This window comes from Hoplias malabaricus, chromosome Y, assembly GCF_029633855.1.
Source record: "Hoplias malabaricus isolate fHopMal1 chromosome Y, fHopMal1.hap1, whole genome shotgun sequence".
Taxonomy (NCBI): Eukaryota; Metazoa; Chordata; class Actinopteri; order Characiformes; family Erythrinidae; genus Hoplias; species Hoplias malabaricus.
Genome location: NC_089820.1, coordinates 4,182,275 through 4,205,060, shown reverse-complemented (window position 1 = coordinate 4,205,060; position 22,786 = coordinate 4,182,275). Strand labels below are relative to the sequence as shown.

The following is a 22,786-nucleotide window of genomic DNA, read 5'->3' as shown; positions in this document are numbered from 1 at the left end:
GAAAAATCTCCCTTCCGCTCAACTGCCCCCCTGCTGTTTTTTGAGGCAGCCCTAAAGTCTTGACCGAGGAGCCGTTACCGTTTACCGTTACCTCAGGTAAAGCGAGTGCTGGGTTGATAACGGACAGGTAGTGATACGTTTAACCTCAGTTTTTCGTTAGGCGAGGTATGTATTCCTGTCAGAACTGGCATTAAAGATGAAAGCACCGATAATAATAATAATAATAACGTTTATTCGTTTCTCTCTTCTCATCCTACCCCCAAATAATAATAAAAAAAAGACTTCATTTCTCCGTTTCACCTTAAAGACTGTATAGACTAAGCTATGTTCAGAGACACACTTGCTAGCAAATCATTTGCTAACGTAAATTCGACCATCTTACTAGAATGGCCTGTTATGTAGCAAGGATAGTTTATACTTATTACAATGGTGGAACCTGTATTTGGTTCCCTGTAGAACAGTATTCCCAGAGGTTCTTAAAAGAACCGTTTGAAGCAGACACTCAGCGGCTGCTGCTCTCTAAAAATGCAACATTTAAACGTCCAATTGGCTACACGTTCATGTTACTTTGATTCTTTGCATGAGCCTTGCTTTTACTGCTGTAGAACCACTTCCCCAAATATTTCCCAGAGATAGCCCAATGAATGGAGATGTTTTAGCACTGGTGTGGATATTTGAATTAGCCTTGTTCTATATCTGACCATAGACTTTACTTAGGGACCGTTGAGGAACTTGCTTCATAGAAGTATTTTCAGGTCATTTTCATTATTTTCATGTACTCATAGTAAAACTGGTCCTGTGTTGTATTAAAATATTGCTATTTATATAATTTTCTCCAAAGGTTCTTCGGATAATCTTTTTTTTTTTTTGCAAAATCCTGATTCTGTAAATAACTGCTGCTTTTACTAGGGAGACATTGGAGAACAGGCTCTTTAAATGTAAAGGACTCTGCACAGGTACTTAAACATTGAGTTATTCACATCCTGACAAATGGCTTCGATCCTGTTAGTGCTGCTTGCTTTTATTAATGTCAGTTTTCTCTAATACAGGAATGAGGCTTCAGGGCCAGAACACTGCAGATTTTACCAGTCAGACCTTGTCTAGAGCATGTTTTTTCAACTCACCAGCTCATGAACAAAACCTTCAGGAGTTGAATTCTCACTTGAGGTATGAAAACAGTACCTTTTCCAGTGCAGTGACCATCCAGAAATTGTATTTGTCCTCCTAGGCTTATATTCATAGATTCTCTCAGAGTAGGAGTATTTTTTTTTTGTCAGTAAAGGCTAGGCATGCAGGATAATATCAGAATATATCAGTGTCAGCAGGTGATTGGGAAAAATAATATACTGCCATTGAAACAATGTTTAGATTCTACTGATATTTCAGAATAATCATTGAAGGTTATTTTCTTTACTGGGATACTGTTCTAAAATACCTTGGTTTTACTTGTTTAACTGCACTGTACCACAGATACCAAAACAGTCCAGAATAAATACAGACTCACATGGTGTGTTGTGATATTGTTAGCGGTGTGTTTGCTCATGTGTGGTAGTAGAATGTTGATTGTAATAACCTGCTTTCAGAGGCTCGTCTTATGTAAAGTGTTTCCAAAACTTATTTTAAAAAGTTGTTATTTTACAGAGATATTTTAAAATCAGCAGACCCTTAAGATTTTGGTATTTGTTACTTATTATGCACTGCTTACAGCAAAGGAGGTTTTAAATGGAAATAATTAGACAGTTTAATTTAATGTGGAAATTGAAACTAAGAAGCTAATTATTATTTCAAATCTCAGCAGTTTTCACAGTAATCTTTATTTGGTGAAATCACAATTAAGAGGAAATTGGTCCTTCTCAGTAAAGTGAACAACTGCTTTGAGGCCACCTCTTAGGGTTTGAAATCCCATATGATTTACCACAGAAATCTGTGCAAGTATGAATGCAGGGAACTGCATATGTGTCTTAAGCACAAAGCTGACAGAGAGAAACAGAAATAATGGATAAAATGGTCCTTTAATTATTCCTTTGCACTTGTATAGACATTGCAACCGTTATTACAGCTTGAAATACGGATATTGATCATGAATAGTTGTGTTCAGATATCTTGGGGTGATTTCCCAAACAGGGATTAAGCCTAGTTCTTCCATTTAAAGGCTTAATCCCTGTCTTGGAAACTGACCCCTTGTCAGTTCAGTAGTGTCAGGTTCAAATTTCAGATTTCACCGTCCCACATCTATGTTGTGTTTTGTCGTTCCTACCCGCTGTAGTTTTGTCCCTATGTTTCTTTTTTGAGTGTTTAGGTTAACCTCCAGATTAATACTTCATTCCTCAATCATTTGAATGCATACCTTACGTAATAGCTGTGTTGCAGTTGCAGGATAACAATAATGAATACTCTAAAGATGTTAAACTATATTAAACCTGACATGCTTTTTTTAGTCTGCTGCTGCTAATGAGGTCCACAATGCCAATGCTATCCAGTAGCTGTGTTAAAAAAGACAGGCTGCAATCTAGACTGCATTTCTAGTTAAGAAAGGCTGTTCCTATCAGTAAAATCCATCAAATACAGCCAAAAGGATACATCCTATATTCTGGCAAATCTTGAGGGTAGTACATTTGTCATGACAGTTGTCATTATCATGATAATTAAAGCACAGTATCCGAATCTACATCATTTGATATGATCAATCCTTAAAGAACCCAGAATCAGAAAGGGCACCATAGGTCCTGTAAAATTGTATTTAGTACCATGTGTGAAAAGTTGAATCAAATATTTATAATTTTTTTATTATAGTTTGGGAAGTAGCCCCGTTAGTAATTCAACAAGTAAAATTTGAGGCATATCGTGTGTCATGAAATCATTTTCAGGAATTGTGAGTATCAACCATATTCATCCAAATATGTATTATTCTTTATTATTTATGTTTTATTGTACATCACATAAACAGTGAGCCTACATAAGACAGTGTTTCAGTGGACCTCCCTTTCTGGCTTTGGAATACAGCTAGTAATTTGGAAAATTTTGTGGAATGTGACATTTCAATTGATTTCCAGTTTCTGGTGCTTTTGATGAGACAGAATTAGATCAGTCCAATGTCATGCTTGGATTCAAAATATTTGCAATAGATGCCTTTGTGCCCTTGTGAACGATTAGTACTTTGAGGTCTGATTAATAACTTCACTGCTAATGGGCTGTTTATACATTAATCACTTTCATAACTATATATTATATATTAGTTTCAGGATAGCTTGGGAATAACCTGCAGTTAGATACTGAATAATATGTCTCAAGTCTAATAAGTGCATAATCAGCCTGGGGATGAAGGGGTTAGAGCTAATCATTAGTTTCATGTTGGCAATGCACCTCTGGGGCCCACAGCATGTTCATGCTCACACACTTAGCTGAAACCATGCTTTATTTCTGCTGTTTTCCACTGAAGCAATTCAGAAATGTCAACCGGTCACGAGCCCCCTGAACGTGTTTGTGTTTTTTCTTTATGCTTTTTGTTCTCTCCCCTGCACCTATGTCTGTCTGTGACTGATCTGTCTTTACATTTCTCACTCTTTTTCTCTCTCTCTCTCTCTCTCTCTCTCTCTCTCTCTCTCTCTCTCTCATGTGTGTTGGTGCATGTGTGAAAATGCTGTCTGAAATGTAGTTAGGGTTTGTTAATGCTTCACCTCACAGTTTTTTAATCAGAGCGCTCATGTGTATAAACTCTCTCTCTCTGTCTATCTCTCTTTCTCTGTCTCTTTCTTTCTCTCTCTCTCTCTCTCTCTCTCTCTCTCTCTCTCTCTCTCTCTCTCTCCCTCACTCTTTCTCTCCCCCCACACACACACACACTGCAAATGTATGCCAGATCACTGTTTACATAATGAAATGCTAGGACACGGGGACTTAATGAATTACTGGGTGAATATATCTGTCCAGCTCTAGCTCAGTACAGCACAGTTGCACAAAACCATTAGTGTTTGTTTTTGTTCAGTACACAAATCTCATTTGAAGCAATAATTATTATGAAATAATAAATGAAAGTCCTTTTATTAATTAACAAGAGCAAAGAAAAACTAGGCAAGCCTAGTTTTGCTGGACTGCTATTAGCCATATAGCCATTAAAGGTGTTTCTGGCATTTCACCCTTGACATTGGAAGGTCTGGAGAAGCTTTGGTGCTTCATATCAATGTTTTGGTTTACATGTGGTATTTATTATGTGATTGTGTTGTACAGAAAATATGGAGGGCATTACTACTAAATGCAGAAATGAAAAAAGGATCACAAAGAGTTTTCATAATATAAAACACAGGCATCAGTGTTTTTCTTGTTCATTTTATTTAAAAATAAAATACTAGATGATCTACCACCAAAGAAGACCAAGAGCATTTTGTTGATTTTAAGAATTACATTTACTTATTTATTCAATGTAACTGGTTAGTGTAAAATGTGAAGTTTAAGGAGGCTGTGTGCAGCTATGTGGAGTTTTATAAACACATTAATGCCACAAAATGTCTCCCCACCACAAAGACACGCACTCACACAAAATAACCTCCTCTCTCTGTGAGATATAATATGTGTGTAAATGTTGGCAAGTTCCAAGCTGTTCTGCTGAGCATGTGAACTAACCAACACCGAGCTGTGGCTCTGGCCAACACACATGGTGTCGTGCCAAACACAGCCCCAGAAACACACACAAACTGAGTGTGCTCCTGTCTTATTTCTTATTTTTCAGCCATGGTTCATGCTGAGGAACCTGTTGTTCTTTGGTTCCAGGTGGTAACATATTTTTCTGGTTCGTGAACCAGTTTATGTCCGTGGAAACCTGCCGAACTGTTCAAAATTTAGTTCACAAACTGGAATGTGAAATATGGCTAAACTAACAACAGACAATGTAGTAGCGCCACCTTAATTTCTTTCTACGAAATATTGCTGAACTAACAGTTCCTACTCGCGCATGCGCATTTCAAAATTAGGTGTCAGTCAGAATATATTCTTTAAACCCCGAGGTTCAAGTTTGATGTTTGTTTGATCTAATGAATCAAAAACTTAAAATAGGTTCCATTGTTTAGATTTTTTTTTTAATTATTATTATTTTTTAAAATATTTTTCCGTATTAAACAGGTTTGTTTTTGTTGCTGTGGCTTTAAGACTGGCATACATTGTATACATACCTGGCATACATATTTTGTATTTGTGGGAACAAATGATTATTTTTTGTTAAAAAAAAAGTACCTCTAGGTTCTCGTAAACTTATTGAATGTAGCTTTATCTCATAGAAAACATAGCTCCATTGCTCAAAAGGTTCATGTGCCACTGCTCAGAGCATCTCATTTCATTTCATGCTTTTCTATACAGATTTTAAAAGCTGTGAATATTTAACTGAACATCTATGTCAATAGATACCAATCAGTGCACTTTAAAGTAGCTGAATGTACTAATTAATAGAATTATATTAAACTGAATTATTGTCATTATATATGTCTTGGTTTTTGTGACTTATAAAACAAATGAAAATTTAATATTTGTTTTGAAGCCTACATTTCTTATAGGGTGAATGTGAGCAGTTTTTTCATAGTCTTTTAGTTCAGAAACATGTTGAATTTTCAGTTTTACATGTTAAGTGCCATTTTAGGACCAGGCAACTGAGATGTGCACATATCACTACAAAAAAGAAGAGCAGGCAATAAAGCATCTTGTATTATTAAAGTTTTCTTTTTCCTTTTTTACAGTGAGCTGCATTTCTGTTGCAACTGGAACTAAAGTTTGTTGTTTCGCTTGTTGTTGATATCTTTTGGAAAGTCCCTTTGGCCCTTACACAGATTATGCTTGAATATGAGATATTCCATGAATAACAGAATTGTAAACAATATGCTTAGGCCAGATGGAATAAGTAAACTTTGCAAACTTATTCATTTGATCATTCATTGTCTGTAACCGCTTATCCAGTTCAGGGTTGTCGAGTGTCAGGAATCACTGGACATACTTCTTAAACTTAGAGTGACAATTTGTAACTTGTATGTCTAACACAATATATTCATTGCTAGAGTTGTGTAACTGAAACTACAGCTTAAAACTGATTTGGTCGTAAACATTTAACAACCATAGTTGCCCCCTGAATGCCTCCTTTAAGGTGGTCTGGGCACCCAGAGGTGCAGAAGCGTAAAAGATGGCCTGGAGGTTCTCTGTAACTGTTAGGATGATTTCAAGGCTGTGAAGCTTTTGGGAAATTGCCCTGCAGAATGTTAATTGATGTTTTTCACCATCTGCACAGCAGGACTGCATGGTGTTCATCTGCCTTGTCAGTTTTATAGTTTCTGCTCTGAGCTGATGGCTTCTGATCAGTTGAGTGGTCAAGGAACTCTAAAGAAGGATGTATCCTGAAGGATTATTTGAAGTATATCCTGTTAATTTCAAAATATAACTACAGATTTAATGAAAGCAAAGATATGTTGTCTTAGCTAAATTGAAGTGTGTTACGGCTTTAAAATACACTGTTTTAATCATTAGTTTGTATTGGCTTTGCATGTGATATGCAAACAACTTGCCAGTCACAGTGATGTTAGTGTGCCTCACCAATAGTTTTTCTTCCAGAAGATTGCTTTTGTGGGTTTTTTAGTTAATCAACATTTTTAACGTAATACAATAAATGTAGATTTAACGCATTAGTAACTTTAATCAATGAAGCATCCTGACCCAGTATGAGAATTTTGTGATGGCCACATAAGACAATTTAAATCTTTGCTACAAGAGCAATGGCACATGCATGTCTGTTCATAATTAAATTGAATCAAATGTTCATCAAATTTACATCTCAAATATAACCAATGTACAGGTCTTTCATTTGTGTTGGATGCACAGTGATTTCATCTGAACATGCATGCAAACTAATTTCTTTATTATGGTTTTGATATGGAAAATCTTAATGGAAAAAATAATGGATTGAATTTCTGTTTATATTTGGGTGTGATTTTTATGATTATCTCATGATGCCCATATCTCTGTTGTGAATTGCTTTTAGACTTACAGATAACACACAATTTAAAACTTGAGAACATTTCTTATCAGAACTCCCTCCACTCCCTCCATCTAAAAACATGCAGGTCAAAACTCTGCTGTTACAATGTCAGGACCAGTTCTAAACCGGAGCTGGACTGTCTGTGGCAGTGGAAATCGATGGGCATTGTCCTAGAGGCTTTTCCTCATTGCGCTTGAGATCGAACATTATATGTCCTCTGTGAGCTGAGCCATAGATAATTAGGGGTCACTACCATTTCATGTGGCATTCAATCAGTGGAATCTGGGAGCAAAGTTAATTGTGAATAACTCAAACCTTTTTAGTGTACTTTCTGCTTTCGAGGTTTCATTATTTGTTGCATAATTTTTACTCGAAAGATTTGTTGTCGAGTGCATGTCAGGGTTTCCTGCAGTGCTTTACAGTTATGCTGGCTGCCTTGACATCATTGTCCACCCCCTCCCCCACAATTCATTTCGTGCAATTCGTTCAGATTCTTATCAAGGCTTCTGATGTGTTTGCACGTGGCTTTCTGCTATGTCCAGTAGGGCTGGGCAATATGGACAAAAAATCATACATCGATATATTTTAGCTGAATGGCGATATACGATATATGTTATGAAAAATGTTTTATGTTACCTCAAACTCATCTCTCAATATTCAAATGAAAATCAAATTTCCATGTGTAAATATGTTTAAGACAAAGGTTTTCATTGGGTGTCTTAACTTTTCCCCATAATTGTACATTGAAAAATACTCACTTATAAAGCAAAGCTAAACAAGATGTCAGAAAAACATGACTTTATTAATTTACAGACCTAATGTGTCTGTAATAAAGTACTTTTAAGAACAGTGTAAAGGCTTCGGCTATGTGCTCCCAGTGTGGTTTTCTGGGAAATAGCTCGTCTGCAGTCACGCGTTTTTAATCTCCCAATCTTCAATAAAATGGATAGTCATGCTCAAATATGGCTTAGATGCTACTTGACCATATATCGTCGTCAAAAAAATGTTTTTTTTTTCAAGCCGGTTGGAAAGGGTCTGTCAGATTTAAATGTACATGTTAGGCAGCGCTTCTCGTGCAAAGAAATTGCTACTGGACAATTGGGTCAAGAGTTCTAATCAGCTTTTAATCAGCCCTCTTGCTCTACTGTTGAGACGGGGATCATACCCTTTGCTATTTAGTAAACTACCGCTTTAGTAATACCATGCCACTTCGTAATTTTCTTTTTGTAAGGCACAGCGTTAGCAGATAAAGCTTGCAATGCTGTCTGAACTGGTTTAGGGTAACTGTACTGGGACGTGAATGCTTGAAAACAGTAGCAGCACCTCAGAGCAGCACCTCAGAGTTTAACAGCTTCGGACAGAAGTTTGTGCTGCTGTTGTAAGTGGTGGAATAGGCTGGTAGTACTCCCGCATTTTGATACTACTTTTGATAATACTCTGACCAATAAAATCCGAACCATTTCTATATAACCGAACCGCTGTTCTTCTTTTTATTGACTAGCTCCTTCATGCTCTGTGTTACTCACCTCCATTGTATGTGTGTGTGTGTGTGTGTTTGAGAGAGAGAGAGAGAGGGAATGTGGGTGTGGGCGGGGCTGTGAGCAGAGCGAAGCAGACAAGCTGAGCATAGCACAGACTCATAGTGAGAGGACAGAATAGCTCTGTACAAGATTTAGACTTAGAACAATTTAAAAACTTAAAATATCGATATAAACAATATAGCCTCACTCCATATCCCGCTCTGTTCTATCCCAATATATTTTAATATATCGATATACCGCCCAGTCCTAATGTCCAGTGATCCGTGATTAATCAATCCATTATAGAAAACACTCAATTATAAGAGATCCTTGAAAGTTCCAAAGTACTTTCTGTGACTCGTTTAATGCACCATTCCTCAGTTTTCAGTCACAAGCGAGCTGTGTGTCGTCTTTGAGTTTCCCCGTGGCTGTGTGTACACAAGGTCAGAGTATGTGCAGCCCATGCTTGTCAACAATGTTTTGAATCATTGATGTGAATTTGCACACGATTCATGAACCGATTTACTTAATGAGATGATTCTACACTCAACCCATCGTGCAAGTTCCTCAAAGCGTCCAAACACCTCACAGCAAGGTGGAAACACACCCTGGAGAGGGCTAAAGAATTAATTTATAGCTGAAAATCTGAAACTGAAAAATGTTAATGTGTAAACTACATAAAGTTTCATGGTTTTCATTATGAAGCTTTAATAAAATGTTTGTGTAAAAAACAAACAAACAAACAAAAAAGCCAGCTCAACATTATGGCATAAACGATAGTTCAGTCTGTAAGGGAAGGCTGAGCAGCATTCCCTGCTTCTTATTTCCAGGGAGGGAATACGATCTCCCAGTATTTTGCAAAATCAATGTAAACAATGCCCAGTTTCAACTTCTTACTGAACGTAACTTAAGGCTAGAAACAGACGTGAGCAATTTGGACTTTATTGCAAAAAGGGCAAAGTGGAAATAAGAAAAACAAACGGAGACCAGCAAAATACTCCTATGCCCAGAATGACTACATCTATAACACTTAACTAAAGGAAAACAATGTGGCAGATCTTCGCATCTATTAGAGTTATAATATACATAAATGTATAATTACATTTAAAACATACAGTTTATGCCTAATTATTTGTATGCACTCTATAATTTTTAGTAATTATTTGTGTAATGGTACTTGAGGGCTTTGATTTGATAATATGTGGTACTTGGTCTAAAAAGTTTGAGAACCACTGTACTAGAACATAAACTAATGTATAACTAATATAAATATAAACTAATGAAAAACTGTATTGTAATAGACGATGATGCTAATATTCTGTAGGTTTCAAAGCTTTCTATTTGAGGGCTTTGAATGAAAAAACATCTGCCATTTATTGCCAATATTTATTTGTCCAGAATTAGCAGTAACAACATTGGTGTACATTAAAAAAGTATTGCCTAACAAACAAAGGGCTTTAGTGACTGCTTTATCAAACAATGTCCTTTCAGGATTAAGATTTTTTTTTTCAAAAATATTCAAGTGTTAATTCATTGCATGGGCTCAGTTATTGCAAGCTGTAATAATGATTTCCTAAGAGGTTATGGATGAAAGCATTGTACTTGCTATCAAGTATATGTACTTGGTATCACATATTTAGATTTAATCATGAGGCATTGTAATGTTAGATTTTAATAATATTTCAAACAGTTATTTAATAATTAATTTGTTCTTGCGAATGGTGGAATCCTTAGGCAAATCTAAGTTACTGCACTAAAATGCCAGCATTTTATTAATTCTACTGCCCATGTAACGATATAGAGAAGCTCAGGGGTATTGCACAGTAAGGGTATTCTGGTTGGTTTTAATTTCAAATTCAACATTAAGAGTTCATGTATATGATTTTTATCCAATACATTTATATTAAATTCAGAGAATGCTTCCTCACCATTTTCTAGCTTTGTGTTCTGTTTATGCGCTGGGAGAAGTTCTGTTGTTTGTATAAAGCTATCGCTCAGTAAATGGGAACTAAAAGTGTCTTGGTCTGAATATGAAAACACTATTAAAGTCAATCCGCAACAGTTCATGCTTGTGTATAGGGCGGTGGGAGAAGCAGTCCCGTACCTCCGTTTCTTCAATGTTCTATCACTGTGTCGCTTGCCCCAGGGCTTGGGGGCTCTTCCTTATTTGCTTGCTGGGGCATGGTCTCTCTCTCTCTCTCTCTCTCTCTCTCTGTCTGTCTCTGTCTCAGATGTTGGCTCAGTCATGGCTGAAAAGCAACATTTGTAGGTGTTTATTAGGTGGATAGACTGAATGTTGAAAAGCATGTAAGGAGATGATGTTGCTCTCTTTTTGCTCCAATGGTTAGGTAATGACTTACTTTTTTCAGAGTCATTACTTAAAGTGGATCAGACCCAAAAATTGGGAGATAGCTAAACACAAAAGTAAACAAAAACCAAACGTGCTACAAAACTAAACCACTTGAGTTACAAATGAGCTTCATTGGGAATTCAAGCAATTAGTAAAAAATCACAGGCAATTAAACTTCACCCACGAACAAGCTACAGTCAGCTTCTTACTCAAATATACTGTTCCATATTGGTTTTGCTGTGCTGCTATTAATATTTATTTACTGCCATTGCCAGTTAGATGTAAAACAAAATTGTAAAATTGTTATAGGGCAGGGCAGCATGGGATAGATCAGTTAAACGATGGCCTCAGAATTTGAAATTATAGGTGCCTTTGAAACGCTATGTTGCTTGCATCCTAACACCCCTATATTTTTGGGCTGCTTGTGCATTCTTATGCAGTCTGCAGCAGTGTTTATGTCTCAGAGCTCAATGGAGCTGCACTGTCTGATCACTAGGTTCCAGAAAGTGGCCTTGGTCCCCAGGCAGATGGATGTAGATCATGGATTATCAGCTGATGGATTGCCACAAAATTGGACTGCCCTGCTTGTGTGTGTGTGTGTGTGTGTGAGAGAGAGAGAGAGAGAGAGAGAGAGAGAGAGAGAGAGAGACTCCATCAAATGTCAAAGTAGACAGTTTTATTTAGAGGGAGAGAGAAAGTTTTATTATGTCTACAGGGAAAGATAGAAAGAGAGAGATGGTCAGAGCTATACAACCTGAAGGTCTGTGTCAAGAGACAAACAGGTAGACAGTATTAATAGGGATATTCTTTTGGGTGTTTAACTGGCTATGATTTTGCTAAACTATGAATTAGTTTATTTTAGGTCATAACACATTGTTTATGAAACTGTAAGACAGTTTATCTTCCAATGTGGTTTGAGAATGCAATGGGTTTATGGTATGAAAGGCTATGAACTGTGGCTGTGAACTTTCTCTTTAGTCCTCTGTCAGGAACGCGGGGGGGCAGACTGACGGAGGCGGACGCACTTGCTAAAACACAAATACTTTATTAACAAAACATAGAAACTTTAACAGAAAGCTAACACTCAGGGAGCTAACAGAGACAGACACAATGAGGGAAGCTGACTAAACTAAACTACCAGGAGCTAGACAGACTAAACCTAAAACAGAGAACTAAAGCAAACAGGAAAGACAGACAGACTAAAGATCTTGAGGAAGCTAAGTAAACAGAGAGCTAAAGCTAAACCTAAACACAGAGAGCTAAAGCTAAACCTAAACACAGAGAGCTAAAGCTAAACCTAAACACAGAGAGCTAGAGAAGACACCACAGACAGACTTAATAACATAACACAGAAAATGACTGAGACAGACAGACCAGACTGGGTAACATCACACTGTAACAATGGAAAAGAGACCAACATGACATGGGGCATGAAACGAATGACCGACAAACAGGAACTACAGGAAGGGGACTTAAATACAAGACACTGACGAGACGCACCTGAGACGGATAACAAGGGGGCAGGGTAACAAATGACAGACGAGGAGGCGAAACAAAGGCGGGACTAGGGCGGAGACAAGGACAATAACAAACAAAGCCATGTGCGTATAAAGCACATGGCAGGGACAACAAACCTGACAGGACCAGGGCGTGACAGATGCCCCCCCTGAACGCGCAACTCCCGGGGCGCGTACACCTAAACCCCCCAGGAGCTGGCACAGGAGAGGGCACGGAGAACAAGACAGACTAAGACAAGGAACCATGGGAGACAGGACTCAGGAGCTGGGGACACGACAGGACCGAATATATGAGATGGGAAATGGGACATGACAGGAGACTGACAAAGGGGGGCAACAAGAGACTGAAAAAGAGACGAGAACGGACTGGACAGGACGGGAGTGGACACATGAGACTTGACGGGAGACTGGACTGGAGACAAGACAGGTGACTGAACGCTGGACGGATGCGGGGACTGGACATGAGACGGGACTTGAGACAAAACAGAAGGTTGAAACGGGGACTGGACAGGACTAACAGGGGACTGGACATGAGACAAGACAGGGGGTTGAAACAGGGACTGAACAGGGGTTTGAAACGGAGACTGGACAGGGCTGACAGGGGACTGGACAGGACTTGACAGGGGAACAGGGACCAAGACATTCACAGGGACTGACACAAACACAGTGACCGGGACAGGGACAGAGACAAAGGCTGACACGGGCACAGGGACAAGGACAGAGACAGGAACCAAGACAGGGACAGACAAGGGAACCAATATAACAGGGGGGTGCCCAGGACTGGCTAATGTCTGTGGGGCAGTCTGAGGAACCAGCCTGGGCACAGTTCTGGGGATCGGCCCTGAAGTCCTTCGGGCCGACCTACGGACATGAACAGGAGCGGCCGTAGCCACAGTCACGGGGACAGGAGCGGCCGTAGCCACAGTCACGGGGACAGGAGCGGCCGTAGCCACAGTCACGGGGACAGGAGCGGCCGTAGCCACAGTCACGGGGACAGGAGCGGCCGTAGCCACAGTCACGGGGACAGGAGCGGCGAGTGCCGCCATCACGGAGACAGGAGCGGCGGGTGCCGCCATCACGGAGACAGGAGGCCCTGCAGCGACGTCCACGGAGGCAGGGGAACCTGCGACGACGTCCACGGAGGCAGGGGAACCTGCGACGACGTCCACGGAGGCAGGGGAACCTGCGACGACGTCCAAGGAGGCAGGGGGGCCTGCAGTGACGTCCAAGGAGGCAGGGGGGCCTGCAGTGACGTCCACTGAGGCAGGGAGAACTGCGACGACGTCCACGGAGGCAGATGAATCTGCGACGTCGTCCACGGAGACTGGAGAACGTGCGACAACGTCCACGGAGGCAGATGAATTTGCGACGTCGTCCACGGAGACTGGAGAACGTGCGACGACGTCCACGGAGGCAGGGGAACCTGCGACGTCGTCCACGGAGACTGGAGAACGTGCGACGACGTCCACGGAGGCAGGGGAACCTGCGACGTCGTCCACGGAGGCAGGGGAACCTGCGACGTCGTCCACGGAGGCAGGGGAACCTGCGACGTCGTTCACGGAGGCAGGGGGGCCTGCAGTGACGTCCAAGGAGGCAGGGGGGCCTGCAGTGACGTCCACGGAGACAGGGGGGCCTGCAGTGACGTCCACTGAGGCAGGGAGAACTGCGACGACGTCCACGGAGGCAGATGAATCTGCGACGTCGTCCACGGAGACTGGAGAACGTGCGACAACGTCCACGGAGGCAGATGAATTTGCGACGTCGTCCACGGAGACTGGAGAACGTGCGACGACGTCCACGGAGGCAGGGGAACCTGCGACGTCGTCCACGGAGACTGGAGAACGTGCGACGACGTCCACGGAGGCAGGGGAACCTGCGACGTCGTCCACGGAGACTGGAGAAAGCGCGACGACGTCCACGGAGGCAGAGGAATCTGCGACGTCGTCCACGGAGACTGGAGAGGCGCGCGCCGCGCTCACGAAGACAGGCGCGGCAGGAGGCCCCGCGTTAACGAAGACAGGCGCGGCTGGAGGCGCCGCGCTCACGAAGACAGGAGCGGCCGTTGGCGCCGCGTTCACGAAGATAGGCGCGGCTGGAGGTGCCGCGCTCTCGAGGACTAGAGCTGTGGAAGGGTTAGGAGGTCTGGTGGGCGCACACTTGTGGGGCTTTCTGAAGGCGCCCCTGTTAGCCTCATCTCCTTTGTCTTGAGGGACGAGGCTAACAGTACCAGCCCTTAACCCCCCCCCCAAAAATTTCCCCGGACCTGAGGGGGTAGTCCTCGGGAGCAGGGGTTCCTGCAGAGACGTCCTTGGGAGCAGGGGTTCCTGCAGAGACGTCCTCGGGAGCAGGGGTTCCTGCAGAGACGTCCTCGGGAGCAGGTTGTGAGAATCGTCTTTTTAGAAGTCCACAAAATGAATCAACAGTAAGGGTTGAGGCTTTGTCTTTTAGTAGTTCCTCTGCCCACTTCAACGCCTCTCCTCTAAGGAGGGATTTAAGGAACATGACCTGGATCAGGTCAGGAGGAGCAGGACAGGTTAAAAACTGAAAATAAAGTTTGCACTGCAAAATAAATCCATCACACTTGGGACCGCCTTCGAATTCGGTAGGGACTCCCATAACAGACTGTAAAACAGCGGGTTGATCACCCACCGTTCTGGCCAGTAATTTCTCCCCTTGTTTAAGGATTTTGTCCAATATTTCGGCTGTGTTAGCTGCGCCCTGAAGTTGGTCGGTCATTCTGTCAGGAACGCGGGGGGGCAGACTGACGGAGGCGGACGCACTTGCTAAAACACAAATACTTTATTAACAAAACATAGAAACTTTAACAGAAAGCTAACACTCAGGGAGCTAACAGAGACAGACACAATGAGGGAAGCTGACTAAACTAAACTACCAGGAGCTAGACAGACTAAACCTAAAACAGAGAACTAAAGCAAACAGGAAAGACAGACAGACTAAAGATCTTGAGGAAGCTAAGTAAACAGAGAGCTAAAGCTAAACCTAAACACAGAGAGCTAAAGCTAAACCTAAACACAGAGAGCTAAAGCTAAACCTAAACACAGAGAGCTAAAGCTAAACCTAAACACAGAGAGCTAGAGAAGACACCACAGACAGACTTAATAACATAACACAGAAAATGACTGAGACAGACAGACCAGACTGGGTAACATCACACTGTAACAATGGAAAAGAGACCAACATGACATGGGGCATGAAACGAATGACCGACAAACAGGAACTACAGGAAGGGGACTTAAATACAAGACACTGACGAGACGCACCTGAGACGGATAACAAGGGGGCAGGGTAACAAATGACAGACGAGGAGGCGAAACAAAGGCGGGACTAGGGCGGAGACAAGGACAATAACAAACAAAGCCATGTGCGTATAAAGCACATGGCAGGGACAACAAACCTGACAAGACCAGGGCGTGACATCCTCCTTATCTTTCTCACCTTTGTATTAACTACTGGAAGACCCATAACATCACTGGAAGGATCAGTCTAGCTAATCTCACAGAGCTGATCTGTAAGAATTTGCATGTGATGTTTTTGTTTTTATTATAAACACAGCAGCAGAAGACCAACAATAAATATAATTATCTGTATTTGTGGCTACGTCTAAGCTCATAGATGGATTGTAAAGGTTTATACGCGGTACTGTGCTGTTTACTTCATACAAAGCAGCATTCTATTTCTATTTATTCATTTAAACTTCTCTGGGATCTATTAAATAGATGAATATGCAAGGCTTTTCAAACAAACTTCTTACTCTTTAATTTGTTTAAAACACACACACACATACACACACCACGTAGAAACATACATGAATCTGCCTCTCAATTTCTTTAAAACAAACAATGGTATTTTCAACTTTTAATGTTGTTATTCACTTTCTTCATATAAAACACACAAAATATAACATTAACTCTGTTCACTTGGCCATTTCATGGTGAAGACACTTAGCTTGTAGAACTGGCAGCGGTGGGTTTGGACTATTTGTGATTAAACAGAGGGCAGGATCAGAGGCAGGACCTCGGAGGGCGGGATCACAGGAACTCCGCTCTGGACTGGGCAATACTCAAAGGGAATATACAGCTTCAGCAACGCTATGAGAGGCAGCAGTGTATAGCTTTGACTAGAGATTTTCCTGTAAGCTTTTTTTGATCTGATAATTTTGTTTATATTTAAGTATGTTTTTGGGGGGAAAATGTATATTTACTTATATTTATTTTATTTAGCAGCAACACTTTCTTTGAGTATGTATTTAGACAAATCTATTAACCTCTGTGGATGTTTCAGATTGTTTTTCAGGCCTATTTTTCAGATTGCAAATGAAAGAAATGGCCAGAGAAACTCAGGCAATAGAAAGAGTGTACTAGAAGTTTAAAGGCATACTAAGAATCATGCTACCTGTAAGGTACTTAAAAAGTGGACTCCAAACTCGCTGTTGTCTGGAACTAATTTTTGAGGTGTCCTTCCCTCTCTCCTTAAGCAGAGAGAGAGAGAGCATCTGCAGGGTGTTTTCATTGGCTGGAACAGGTCAGCTTCTGTGGAGAAGCAATGTATATCTCCGCGAGATTTCATGGCTTAAGCTCGGATTACAGGCAACACTGAGCTGTTCCACTGAATGTGAGTGCATGCTTTGCCAGACAGAAGGCTGGACAGGGCAGGTAAAAATAGTGGTAGGATAAATGCAGAGAAGGTGAGGGGAGCATATTTGGACAGTTTGGTAAATGATGAGTTTCTTTCTTAATAGTGACAAAGTGTTTTTACAGTGTAATAGTTAAGACAACTACCTTACACAGTAGACTGTGGCTCAGTTCCCAGCCATGAGGTTCCAATTAGTCCTTGGGCAGGACACCTAATGCTACATTTGTTTACCACTGTATTTTGAATGTTTGCTTTTGAGTGAGTACATTTAACCAGTTTGAAAGATTTGTTGGCATTATTTTCACACATACAGGGAACATTAGTGGCTTGTGTAATTTGCATTTATATTCTTCTAGAGAGGAAAAAAATAGTTTTTTATTATTACTTTATTATTTATTATTAATAATTTACATGAATTACATTAATTTAAACTGGGATGATATGGCCATCTGCCATAGTATACAGGACTATGCAAGGTAATTTGTTGATATTCTAAGTGAAAATAGTTACAATATGTTGAGCAGAATTAAAATATATAAATAGATTTCTGCAAAAAATGATCAAAAATACACTGCAGAAGATGTGTTAACTTGTTATTACGTTGAAATCAACAAAATTTATCATTTGTATGTATATATATATATATATATATATATATATATATATGTATGTTCATATATATGTACACATATACACATGTGTGTGTGTGTGTGTGTGTGTGTGTTTTATAGGTGTAAAAGCATGCATGTGCATAGCTGAGTCAAAGCCAGCTGGGTTCCTTGTTTGCTGAGATCTGGCAGCTTATGCTTCACAGCTCTGTCTGCGTGTCTGCTGTCTCTCAGGCCATGACTGATGCGCTATCTCATGGATGAAGGGCCGGCAGCCCTCCTGATTGATGGCTGTGGTTTGAAGGGCTCTAAAAGGGTGACTGGAAAACTGTCCCACTTAGAGCTGTAATGGAGGACAGGGATTTGTTGCTGTGCAGGTGATGGATGTGGGCGCACAGTGAGAAGTGGTCTATGAAAAAGGCAAAGTTAGCAGCATGGCAAGAAACCTTATGAACAAGAGCCAGCACAGCATTCCCATATATTTGTGACTTAACAAATTCATTGATAAATTATTGATAAAATCTAGGGTTAGAAACTATTTTGATATATCAGTTCATTGCCTACCTCAGTGGTCATTCGCCACGAGTAGGTTCAGAACACAAAAACAGGTAACATAGCTGGTACAAAAGCTTTTTTATTGGCCGCATATAGTACATGTCATGGAATCTGTCCTTATTCGTGCCAAAATGGCAGAGATGGCTTTTTCTGTGGTATGTATGATGGATCTGTAGTCATTACTGCCTAGAGCTGGGACTGGGAATGCAGTGATGGACCCTTAATGGCGATTGACTGTAATGTATCATCATTTCTGTCATTAGACGTGGTCAGTGTTTAAAAGGTACATTTGTTAATGGAGATGAAGATTTTTTTTTTATCCATGGCTGCCGGTGGAAAAAGCTGAAGTTCTTATTTGACAGTGAGTCATTATTTTACAATGCACGTTAGATTACTACAAGTGAAGTGTGCTTTTCACAGTCACTTGTCAAGAGGTGTGTCACTTAAGCGTAAGAGCATGTGGTGACACACTTATGATATCTGAAGAATTACGTGACCTCTGACTGTGGTGGAATTTATTTGCTTCTTGAAACTTGAACTAATACTAAGTGAACATTGCACTGCTCCAGCACATTCTGATGTGTAGCTTAGTGTAACAAGCATTAAAAGGGTGTTAAAAGTGCTATTTCTAACCCTTCAGTCCAGCAGAAGGGGAAAATAAGGATTTTATTTGTTTGTTTGTTTATACAAAGGCTGTAAAGCTGTAGAAGTTTTTGTGCTTGAACTCATGTTTGGTCATTGGAGATAGCCTGGAGATTGTAAGGTTTTTCAAAATTGCATCTGAAATAATACAAATTTCTGATATTTCAGCTGACTTATGGTAACAACAGTAACTTTATAATGCTCATTTGTTCAATCGTTATTGAATGTTTTTTCTGACTGGCAGCTACATATTGTTCTCTTACAACTTTCTCACCTTCTCAAGTTGCATGGCCAAATGATAGACCAGTTACTGAAAGAGCTGTGTAGAATTGAGTGAGGAAGAGAGACAGACAGATAGGAAAGACAGCAAGAGGCGCTGTGTGGGTTCTTTAAAGATAGCAAAGAATGAGAGACAGAGTGAGCCAGGGGCCATTGAGAAAGCGTGAGACTGGGTATCGGTCTTTGTGAAAGAAGGGAAAATAATGGAGTCTGAAAAGGCAGTGGGAGATAAGCCTGGTTAGGTCAGATTAGGCTACACTCTAACAGGGAACGCTAATTAGCTGCTCAGGCTGTCTCCTGTTCACTACACAGCTTGTCCATGTTCTCTTACACCATGCTTAGGCATAGGGACAAAAATGTGGTCATGATAATTTTTTCTATAATGATCAATATTACTAATTATCACAACATTAGATTTTGTTGCATTATCAATATTCAAATATTCATCAAAACATAATATACATACACAATAGACAGATTACTCAAATTAAACTCACAATCACTCCACTGTGCTCAACTGAGCTGACTAGTCCTTATTCAGGGTCTTTTCAAGAGGCAGAACTCTACAGGTGATTGGCTCTTTGCATGTTACTCGTAGTACAGCCCATTATGAAGTTGTCTGACAGGCTCTTTCACAGTCTGGGCAGGAGCATAAAGCCAAACCTTGTGTAATCTTTATGGGCTTTCCTGGCAGTTCGCGTTGAACACATTTACGTGAAACTATGAAACATTTTTCTTAACGTTATCCATGATATATCTATTGCGGTCCATGTTGACATTGTTTTATCGACCAGGCCTAGTCAGCAGTATATTAATAAGCTATATTAGCTATATTATACGCTTGCTCCGTACACTAAGGCAGGCTACATGTGGACCAATCAGAGTCAAGGATTTGTCACATATACTGGAAAATGGCAGGTGTGTGTCACTTAGCTTAGCTTAGCTTAAGAGATTTGATGTTAGCATATTGCATAGTTACTGTCCAATCTGTGTCCACTTATAGCGTTTGCCCACTGGAAGACTATATTGTCATTTATTTCATGCTCACGGCTTTATAAAGGACAACATCACCAACAAATGCAAGTGTGTAATTTTTACTAATATTTTTGTAGATCTGATCATATGCTGATTGATTAGGAATGGTTTGTATGTATGTGTGTTAGGAGTTGTAATTCTGACTTTAATTTCAAGGATGATTTTAACAGATATTTAATATATTAACCATGGAAATTGTTGTGAAACTTGTGCTGGAAATGACCTGGATGATGTTTTCCTAAAACGTGTGGGTGGTCTTTGGAAGTCTTGGAACAAAGACTTTGAAATAAGTGCATCCAACCCACTGTATGAACTCAAATCACTGCATCAGTTGGCTTTCCAATCAAACCACAATAGAATAATAGATGGGAATGAAAGAGACAGGAGAAGGATTGAATGTGATATTCCCAGCTTCGCTTTTGATCTTCTGGTAATGCTATGTTAAGCCTGCAGTGCAAAGCCCTATTAATATTAAACATACAGCTCCCCAAATCCTACGATTTTTCACTGTATTACATTTAATTCCCCCAAATTAAGTGCCATATTGAAGTAATTAATACTCTGACACAGCAATGATCAACATGAGAGGGAGAGATGGATACCGTAAACAGACTGCAGCGGTTCTCTCCATTTCTTTTCTTTTCTCTTTTTGCTCTTACTCATTTTTCGATCCTGAGAGAAGCTTTCAAGGCCTGATTGGCATGCTTGGTAATGCACTCATTATAAATCTCTAATTGCATTCAAGTGCCACAGGCAACAAAAACAAAAAAACATTAGAAATGAAAGCCAACCAGGTGCCTGAGAAACGCAGACATGTTTATGTGAGTGAACGTAGAGGACTGATGGAAATGTTAATAAGATGATGGCACATCGAGCCATGAAACATAGTGCATTTGACATGGTGGACTTTTAAAATGCATCTTATTGAGTCCACTGCATTTCTGCGGTTTTTAAATATTTTCTTTTCATGTGTGTAAGCAAACCCAGTTAGGCAGCTCATGCCAACTCAATGGAAATTCTGCTTCAGACCCCACGCTCATGACATACAGTTTCAATGACCTGCAACATTAAAACATGGAACGAATTCAGAAATTCTGGGAGAAATATAGACGTTTTAGGTCAACAGTCTGTTTCATTGCTTGCCACCACATGAACATGATGAAAGCCATTCATCTGGAGTCTGTTTGCGTCTTAACGCTTCAGTCCCAGTCCGAACCTTCATCCTTCTAGCTTGTTTCCTTTGGAAAATATCATCAAGGGTATGGTCAAAGAATATGTAGAATATGGTCAAAGAACGATTCAGTAGCAAGATGAAGTATGGAAAAGTCCACTGGCGCCAATTCATTTTTCAAAGGTTAAAGTTTGGCTTGTAGTACTGTGGTTAATGGCTAATTAAATCATAATATAGAGTTTTATTATACCTACTGAAAAATCTGTCCATTAACCGGTAATTGTCACTGCTCCCAAAGGAGTCTTTAGTATGCTGCAAGTGCCCCTGCTTCCTGGAATGAATGGCATGCTTCACTGCTGCACCGTTTGGCCAGCAGTCGAAGAGGTAGACCTCAAATTGGATAATCCCTTCTAAGCAGCCTTAGGAATTATCCTACATTTTAGTCTGTGTGTGTTCACACTCATACCTCCATTTCCACCTTATGTTGATGAATGAGTTCCATAAAGAGACACAGGGAAGTTGCAGAATGTCAGGAACAAGGCTGAACCATGTTTTCTGTTAATCTTTTAAGTAGTTTCAAATAATAATTTGACCTATGGTTGCTCATTAGTCTCAACCTAGAGTTTCCTCTGTAGGGAAAAAAGACGGATATATTTCAAGTGTTTATTTCTTTTAATTTGATGATTATAACTGACAACTAATGAAAACCCCAAATTCAGTATCTCAGAAAATTTGAATATTACTTAAGACCAATGCAAAAGGATTTTTAGAAACGCTGGCCAACTGAAAATTATGAACATGTACAGCACTCAATACTTAGTTGGGGCTCCTTTTACCTGAATTACTGCAGCAGTGTGGCGTGGCATGGAGTCGATCAGTCTGTGGCACTGCTCAGGTGTTATGAGAGTCCAGGTTGCGCTGATAGGGCGGGGCTAATGTGATATATAAGGGGGTGGGAGAACGGAAAGAGGGGAGCGGGATGAAGGAAAGCACTTTGTTTGCTTGGTTTCTGCATGACTGGAACTTAGTTGACCCTGTAAAAAGTGTAATTAGTGTGTATATTTTGTAAATTTTATTTGTTCTCCGTTTTTGCATATTTGTTTCTTTGGTGTTTTGGTCCTCACAATAAATCACTCACTGTTGGAGAAACGCTATTCCTGACTCTGTAGTACCCCTTCCCACCAACGAAACGCTCCCCAAAAAGGTACCTTCAGACCGCCCGATCCACAGTACCACAGTGCGCATCAGGCTAAAGCATAGGGATATTGAGTGTTTGACGCAAAAGCATAAATTGACCTTAAGTTCGTCAAACTCAAAGCCAAGTGTTGCTAGATGGGTGATAAATCGTTGTTATTCACTGTGGTAGCATTAGTGAAATTGAATCAACTGTCCAACATTGTCATTGTACTATGAACAAAAATGTTTCCTCTCCGCATTGAACCCATCTGTG

At 40.4% G+C, this 22,786-nt stretch overlaps 1 protein-coding gene across 1 annotated transcript in view; it reads left to right on the top strand.

Annotated features, from left to right (window-relative positions):
• Positions 1 to 1,107: 1,107 nt before the first annotated feature.
• The window catches only part of LOC136678356 (sialate:O-sulfotransferase 2-like), a 97,371-nt gene continuing 75,692 nt past the window's right edge, over positions 1,108 to 22,786 (top strand). Inside the window, exon 1 of the mRNA XM_066656387.1 lies at positions 1,108 to 1,167. The gene's annotated coding sequence lies outside the window, so the exon portion shown is untranslated. The remainder of the gene's footprint in view (positions 1,168 to 22,786) is intronic.